We start from the raw sequence: 7,499 nt of genomic DNA on the forward strand, positions 1-7,499 counted from the left end.
CATCCACTCTTAATAGCCTTTATAACATTACCAGCATTTAGCTTTGAGGACATAGTTTTCTTCACTCTCTTAATATACTCCTTCTTCATACTTCTCTTCCCTTCGTAGTGCATATTGTGGTGTCGTGAGTAATTCTGCACGTGTGGAATGTATCGGAACCAATCGTGTTACATCTATTGTTCGCGCTATTTATATAAAGCAGCGGTAATGTATGCACGGAGTGTGTGAAAACCAACGGTCGATCTGTGGGTATTAAAGCGAGTGTTTTTGATGAACTGCGTCTCTACATTGGCGACGAGGATAACCTAAGAATTTCGTCGAGGATTTTGTCGAGGTTTTCGACAAGGCTTTCTCTTAGCGATGCCGGGAGGCCAGACAGAGGCAGGAAGCGGCGATTCGAGCGGTGCCTCGAGTGGTTCGGGTAGAACTTCGGTCGCTTTAGATGTCGGTTGTTTGGAACCATTTAACCCAAAAGGAGAGCCACATAGTTTAAGCCAACGGTGGAAGAGGTGGAAAAGAGCATTCAATCTGTACGTTACAGGGAAAGGGGTTTCGGATGACGGACAGAAGAGAGCTCTGTTTTTACATGTCGCGGGAATGGATGTTCAGGAAATTTACTTCACACTTGTTGCTGAGGCTGAGAGCGCTACTTTCGAAGCAACAGTTAAAGTCCTTGATGATTATTTTGTCCCAAAGGCGAACGTTCCTTTTGAGAGACATCTGTTTCGACAAATTGTGCAGGAAAGTGAAGAAACCGTTGATCAGTTCGTTTGTAGGCTTCGTCAACGAGCAATCAACTGTGAGTTTGGTGAAAGCGAGAACGACTACATCCGTGATCAGGTTATTGACAAGTGTTATTGCAGCAAGCTGCGTCGGAAGTTCCTGGAAAAGGAGGGAGCTCTAACGTTGGATGATTTGTTGAGGGTTGCGAGGTCGCAGGAAGCTGTTGATCGCCAGTTGAAACAGTACGGTACTGACCAAGTGAGTAATCAATTGACTGGCCAAGTGAATGCATTTGGTGACAAGTCGGATGGAAATACGCGTTCTGGGAAAGAGAAGAAATGTTTTAGTTGCGATCAAGAAGGACATTTCAGTGGAGACAGGAAGTGTCCAGCGCGTGACCGGGCTTGCAGAATGTGCGGTATTATTGGCCATTTCAGAGTAAAATGTCCCCGAGCTCGTCAGCGTGGTGGTGGTGGCTCCGGATCCAGAGGGGATAAAGGTGGCAAAGGTGCTGGTGGTGGAAGAAGAAATACTGGGAGTAGACGAGGTGACGGTAGAGGAAGACGTAGTCGTGGTCGTGGAGGTTCGCAGGAAAAAAACCTTGTAGCTGACGGGAGTTACAGCGAAGGACCTACCGGACCGGTTCAGCAAAGTCCCGAGTTTGCATTTACTGTGGAGCAGTTAACTGGCCATGAGCGGAAAAGTAGTGATTTGATTACCTTGATAGTCGGAGGTGTAACTGTATCTGATGTCCTTATTGATTCTGGTGCTACTTGTAACGTGGTGGGACAACAGACCTGGGAGATGTTGAAACTGAAAGGAATAAACTGTGAGTCGCGCAAGTCTGCCAGAGAGCTTTTTGCTTACGGCGGTACGGAACCGTTACCGACTCTCGGAACTTTTACTGCGGATGTATCGCTGACTGGTAACAACAGTGGTTGTAGAGCAGATTTCGTGGTGGTTAAGGGCGACGGCCGAACGTTACTGGGTCGTGAGACCGCGGAAATTCTCAATCTTTTGTACGTTGGTCCCTTCCAAGCAAACAATGTTGACAGTAGAGGACTTGAGAGTTGTATTCGGGAGAAATACAAGGCCTTGTTTACTGGTGTTGGTTTTTTAAAGGGATACGAGCTTAAACTCCATATCGATGAGTCTGTGAAGCCTGTCGCCCAGCCTGTGCGCAGAATACCGTTTGGATTACGTGAGAAGGTGGACAATAAGCTCGACCAGCTTCTGGAGCTCGACATTATTGAGGAGGTACCAGATGGGCCTTCAGGATGGATCTCACCTTTGGTGGTTGTTCCTAAGGGCGATGGAGACATAAGGGTGTGCGTGGACATGCGGCGTGCAAACGAAGCAATCATCCGTGAAAGACACCCGATTCCAACGGTGGAGGAGCTTTTGCACGATTTGAACGGGAGTACCGTGTTCAGCAAGATTGATCTCAAATGGGGTTTTCATCAGATTCTGCTCAGCGAGGACAGTCGGCACATCACTACTTTCGTCACACACCGAGGTCTATATCGTTACAAGCGACTGATGTTCGGGGTGACGTCGGCACCGGAAATACCAGCAAATTGTCAGAGATGTGCTGAGGGGTTGTCCCGGAGTTGCGAACATTGCGGACGATTTAATTATTCATGGAAAGGGTGTAGAGGAACATGACCGGTGTCTTTTTGCTGTGTTGGATAGGCTGAGTGAAGTGGGGTTGACAGTGAACGGAGAGAAGTGCGAGTTTCGATTGTCAAGGCTCACGTTCTTCGGTCACGAACTGACCAGCGATGGCGTTAACCCAAGTGAAGAGAAGGTTGCTGCCATTAGAGATGCACGGCCTCCTAAGGACGCAAGTGAGGTACGATCGTTTATGGGTCTAGCTCAGTATTCGGCAAAGTTCATGCCAGATGTAGCATCCGTAGCCAAGCCCATTCAAGAGTTGACCAGGAAGGGCGTTACCTTCAAGTGGGGAGACGAGCAGCAGACAGCTTTTCAGGAGCTGAAGCGTCTTATCACTCGGGCCGACACATTGGGTTACTTCAGGGCTGACTGTAGGACAAGAGTCGTTGCAGATGCGTCTCCCGTGGGTTTAGGTGCAGTTCTTGCCCAAGAACAAGGAGGGACATGGAGGGCTGTCTCATTTGCATCTAGAAGCTTGACTGACGTGGAGAGGCGTTACAGTCAGACGGAGAAGGAGGCATTGTCATTGGCTTGGGCCTGTGAGCGATTCAACATGTATCTTTCCGGGAGAAGCTTTGAGCTGGAAACGGATCACAAACCCTTAGAACGAATCTATTCACGTACGTCAAAGCCTTGTGCGCGAATTGAGAGATGGGTGTTGCGGTTACAAGGGTACGACTTTAAAGTCGTGTACTGGCCTGGGAAGACAAACATTGCTGATGCATTATCTCGTTTGAATGCCGTGAAACAATTGGACCGTGGCGAGGAGTACGATTTCGTCAGAGCCGTTGTAGAGAGCTGCGTGCCTGTAGCATTATCACCGAAGGAGATTGAAGAGGCGTCTTATGGTGATGAGGAACTGTGTTTAGTGAAGAACTGTATAAAATCTGGGAACTGGGAGCAGTGTACGTTTCCTTCATATGCACACGTCAAAGACGAATTATGCACCTATGGCGAGTTTTTGCTTCGTGGTACAAGGATAGTGGTGCCCAAGGTCTTGCGAGACAAGGTGGTCAGATTGGCACATGAGGGTCATCAGGGGGTGGTGAAGACAAAGTATCGGCTTCGTAGTAAGGTGTGGTGGCCAGGAATGGACAAAGATGTAGAGAATTTGTGCAAGGTTTGCCATGGTTGTCAAGTTACTTCAAGTTGTGGCCCTCCTGATCCGATGTCTCGTGTTTTGCCTCCAAGTGCCCCTTGGCAAGACTGCAGTGCAGATTTATTAGGACCCCTACCAACAGGAGAGAGTATTTTGGTGGTGGTTGATTATTACAGCAGATTTCTGGAAGTTGCTATTTTGAAGTCTACTACAAGCGTCAAGATCATAGAGGCAATCACTCCTATGTTTGCCAGATTTGGTGTACCGTTTTCCCTGAGGACAGATAATGGTCCCCAGTTTGTGTCCGAAGAGTTTGAGTCATTTCTACAAGTACATGGAGTTGAGCATCGCAGGACGACACCACTGTGGCCTCAAGCAAATGGCGAGGTTGAACGCCAGAACCGTTCTTTGCTCAAGTCTCTTCAGATTGCTAATTTAGAAGGGAAAAATTGGCGAACCGAGTTGGTCACTTGGCTGACGGCGTACCGATCCACTCCGCAAGCAACCACAGGTGTCACACTCTTCTACCTGATGTTTAGTCGGGAGATGAGGACGAAGTTACCGGAGTTAAGAAGAGAAGCCGTAGAAGTGCCGAGAGAAGAAGTTCGAGATCAAGATTGGTCGAATAAGTTGAAGGGCAAAGCCTATGCCGATGCACGTAGAGGTGCAACGCCTACGTCCATACGGATCGGCGACACTGTTACTGAAGGCGGAAAAATCTAATAAGCTTTCGACTAACTTCCGTCCGAGTCCTTTCAAAGTGGTTCAGAAGACTGGAACAGAGGTTGAAGTCAGGAACGAGGCTGGAGAGGAATTTAAGAGGAATACTGCGTTCGTAAAGAAGTACAATGAGCAAGATAATGTGTCCAGACCAAACGGGAAAGAAAACTGTTCGCCAGAGGAAATTGGACAGGGGGAAAAAGTTGTCGCGTCACCGATGACAGGAGTGTCCGGAACCAGCCCAGTGCCTCTTCAGAGTTCGCTGGAAAAAGGAGGAGAAACTGAAATCCAAATGCGGACAGCAAGTCCATTGATAAGTCAACAAACTGTGCGTAGGTCAACGCGAATTGTCAAGAAGCCTGTGCGCTTCGGAGACTTTGTGTTATCGCTAAGGAGTTAAGAGAGTCTTAAAAGATTCAGATACTTTGTTTTGACACTTAAGGCGTTGAGAGTTTTGTTTTGTCGGAGGAACATTTGAAGCGTGACTGCCATAGTGTGTTAATTAATTAGTTTTTCCTTAATTTTTGTCTGTAGAAAAGGAGGGAATGTAGTGTCGTGAGTAATTCTGCACGTGTGGAATGTATCGGAACCAATCGTGTTACATCTATTGTTCGCGCTATTTATATAAAGCAGCGGTAATGTACGCACGGAGTGTGTGAAAACCAACGGTCGATCTGTGGGTATTAAAGCGAGTGTTTTTGATGAACTGCGTCTCTACACATATTGTCATCGGCCTTCAACATCCCAGATATTTATAACCTTCCACATCATCTCCAATACTTCGGATATTTCTTCCATCAGGCAATCTTATACCCTCTGACTTATCCAGCTTGCCTCTTTTCATTACCATCATTGCGCACTTCTCGATTCCAAAATCCATACCAATGTCATTGCTGAACACCTGGACAGTATGTACAAGTGAATTAATTTCCTTCTCATTTCTTCCACATAATTTCAAGCCATCCATAAACAGTAAATGGATTATCTTGCCCTCTTTCTTATTGAGTTGGTAGCCTGCTGCTGATTCGTTAGGTACACTGCTGAGAGGTAGCATTGCAATCACAAATAACAAAGGGGATAAGGAATCCCCCAAGGAATATTCCTCTCCTGATGGACACTTCACCAAGGTCCTTACCACATGCCGTTAGTTGTGTATTCCAGGACTCCATGCTTTCCCTCATTAGCCGTTTGATGTTATCTGCATCCCCTACAAGATCAAGTGTTTCCAATATCCAGGAATGGGGGACAAAATCGTAAGCCTTCCAAGCAATTGCTAAGTTGGTTTTCCTCTGCTTGCAGTCACGAAGTATTGCAGCTCTATCTATAACCAGTTGGTCCTTTGTTCCTCTGCTTTCCTTTCGGCAACCTTTCTGCTCATCTGGTAACAATGAGCTCTGGTGGAGATGTTGGTACAAATCCTCTCCTATGATCCCTGTGAGTACTTTCCACATTATTGGTAAGCATGTTATTGGCCTGTAGTTTTCCATAGCATTCCCTTTAGCCTTGTCTTTGATCAGCAGAACAGTTCGCCCCTTTGTCATCCATTCAGGAATGCCCCTGCCATCAAGGCATCCTTGCAGCTGCAACGCCATCCGTTCATGTAGGTTCTTCATGCTCTTCAACCAGAATCCTTGTACATTATCAGGGCCGGGAGCCTTCCAGTTTGGGATCTTCCTTACAACTGCTCGTAGCTTTTCAATATCAATGGTCAGATCATCTTATTGTTTTACCTGCGTCTTTCCCTTTAGGTCATTTAACCAAACAGAATCTCTTCTGTGTTTCACTGGCCGGTCCCAAATATTTCTCCAAAACTCTCTGCCTTCATTAGCATCAGGGGTCGGTTGGTCATTTCCCTGTGGGTCATCAAGTTCTTTGTAAAACTGCCTCTGGTTAACCTCAGATAACCGGTTCTGCTGGTATTGGAAACTTCGATCATTGTATCGCTCGATTTTATGAGCTTTTGCGCTGATACGCTGTTTCAGTTCTTCAATCTCAACTGCAACCCCCTTGGTTTCTATTTTGTACTTTCTCCACAACTGATTCCTGATTCTCGGCCTACTGCACTCATTTCTACAGACTTGCTCTAGTTGGCTGAGGTCTTTTCGCAGCTGATCCACCTGTCCTTGTAGCCGTCTTTTCCACCATGCAAGGTACTTTGCTTACTTTCCTTTTTCCAGGTTTGATACCCAGTCTTTCAGTCACTACTACAGCAGTGGCATACAGTAGCCTGTTGGTTTCTGAGATGTCTTTAGTTTGTATTTGGGTAGCTACTTCTTCTACAACCTGGAGCTCTTCTCTTATCCTTCGCTTTGCAATTCCCTTCAAAGCTGGTACTTTGCCTTGGTCAGTCTGATTTCATTCAGTCTTTTCCAAATCACCCGTTGGTCTTCAGGCATTTGCCGAGGTGCTTCATCACACCGTTTACCCTGTACCTGGGCTTCTTCCGCAGTCTGTGAATCCATCTCCTTTGCATTCTCGACAGGTAATTCATGCTCCTTACCAGTGTTAGCTTCCTCTACAACAGCTGTCCCACTTTGTTCATCACAATTTCTATGCTTGTTTCTCTTGATCTTTTCTAACTCAACAGTTGTGAACCATTTACTTTTCAAGATAGTACGGGCCTGGTCTGCAAGCCTCTGTTAGTCACTTTTACCATTCCTTTCTCATCTCACAACCTAAGCATTCTCTGGCAGTACCCTCTTTTCTCCGGGATGCTCTTAAAATAGCATTCCATCAAAGCCCTTTTCTCCTCGACTCACCATTTCCTCCTTCCCTTTCTCGGTCCATTCTCTTGAGCAGCAGTTGCAGGATAACGACCGAGTGCTGGCTGCTGTCCCCCAGCAACCCTGCCGGGCGAGGCACCTTCGTCAAAGATTCCAGTCCCATTTACGCCGTTACTCATATCTGAAGCAGACATACCTATCATCACATAGGTGAGAGATGGCATTTTTATTCGTGGTGCCACCACTAGATAGGATACCGACCAAGGTTTCACAGAGCCCTATCTACCCTGTGCTGTAACCCTAGCAGGGGTGGCTTTTGGGTTGCTAGCACTTGCCAAAGGTGCTACCCCGGAATCTGGTGGGCGGGAGCGTCCAACTTCCCATGGTAGGCTGTGGCGCCAACCTGTCCTACCGCAGTGCCCCAATTATTATTATTATTATTATTATTATTATTATTATTATTATTATTATTATGCAGTATACACGTATGGATGCTCTAATGTTAAAAGTACATAGGGCGCAAAGCGTAGCCTATGTCCTCTTACGGAACATAAGTCTCT

The sequence above is a fragment of the Montipora capricornis genome, chromosome 10 (assembly GCF_036669925.1).
Source record: "Montipora capricornis isolate CH-2021 chromosome 10, ASM3666992v2, whole genome shotgun sequence".
Classification (NCBI taxonomy): Eukaryota; Metazoa; Cnidaria; class Anthozoa; order Scleractinia; family Acroporidae; genus Montipora; species Montipora capricornis.